This window comes from Chlorocebus sabaeus, chromosome 1, assembly GCF_047675955.1.
Source record: "Chlorocebus sabaeus isolate Y175 chromosome 1, mChlSab1.0.hap1, whole genome shotgun sequence".
NCBI lineage: Eukaryota > Metazoa > Chordata > Mammalia > Primates > Cercopithecidae > Chlorocebus > Chlorocebus sabaeus.
In genome coordinates this window covers 49,812,202-49,813,734 of record NC_132904.1, presented here as the reverse complement: position 1 = coordinate 49,813,734, position 1,533 = coordinate 49,812,202, and positions in this window count along the sequence as shown.

Sequence of the window (1,533 nt, the reverse complement as noted above, 5' to 3'; positions counted from 1 at the left end):
CATCGGTAGCTCACCTTGTTTTGAGGTTAAGAAGCAGTTTGAAGGAGTTAGTGATTAAAAATATAGACTTTGGCATCAGACAGAATTGGCTTGAGTTCATCTTCCATGATTTACTAGCTGTGCATCTTTGAATAAGTTTTTTAACCTCTCTAAGTCCAAGTAAGGTTTAAATGATTCTATTTATGAAGATCTTAAAATGGTGCCTGGTATATAGCAAATACTAAATTGATGTTACATAATCTTTTTATTCTTATTCATTTTAAGGATCAGCATCTTAACTGTAATCGTTATTTGGGTCCAGCCAGTTCAGAAATGTGTTTATAATAATATCTGGGAACATTATTTAGCTCAGCATTATACAATAATAAAAAAAGGCTAATCTGAGCCCACATTATGGAATGGGAAACCAGAGTGTGTTTAATTATATGTGTGACTTCAGGATAACCATTTTTATTATTTGTTATTATTTGTTATTATTTTTAATTTTGTTATTACCTGTGTGTTACCTGTGTATCTTCTCAGGGAGGGCTGGAGACAGAGCCTGGACCTTTCTCTCTCTCCTCCTTTTTACTTGCTCCTTCCCACAGTAGGAGGAATGAATTATCTGATGGATGTAACTTACAAGAATGTAACAGCAGTCATAACTTTAGTAGGGGCAGGCAGGATAACTGCAATAAAGAGTGGGCTTTTCTCTCTTCCTTTTTTGGGCGTCTTGAAGATGAGGAGTCAGCATGTGGCTAGGACACAGAGCCCTGGCTCAGGAACGTCAGCTGAGTTCCCGTTCTCTGAGTTTTGGCTTCTTTATCACACTTGGACAACTAAGGTCAATCCTTTACCTCCAATTCAGGAGGAAGCTCCATGCTGGCCTCTCGTCTAAACCACTTTCTCCAATCTTTGAAAAAAAGCTAATTGACATTTTGATTTAACTCTAATGTTAATCTATAATCATGATAACTATAACATGAGATTCTGATATCCATGTCCATTTCTTTAGCCATTGAATGATGAGTTATTAATTTATTCACCCACTCACTCATTCATACATTAATTCTGGAGGTTTACTGCTCAATATTTGTTGAGTGCCTGCTGTGTACCAGGGACTCTCTTAGGCACTGCAGCAAGAACAGTGTACAAAACAGACTAAAATATCTACCCCAATGAGACTTACATTTTAGTAGAGAAGTCAGACCATAAAAGATAGAAATAAATAAAATATAAAAGTATAAAAAAAAATAAAATGTGATGTACACTGCTGAGGAAAAGCAAAGCAGAGAATAAGGTTAGAAAGTGTTGTAACTGGGATAGGGTCATATTTTGGATTGGGTGATCAGTAAAGGCATTATAGAAATGGGAAAGGACTGAAGGAAGAGAAGAAGCAAGATCTGAGCTACCTAGGGTACGGGTCCTGGTAGAATGAACAGGATGTGTACAGGCCAGAGGTGGAGACGGCCAGTGTGGCTGAATAGGATTTTGACACTTCGAATGCAAGAGAAGCCTCTGGAGGATTTTAAGCACAGGGGTGATATGATATGC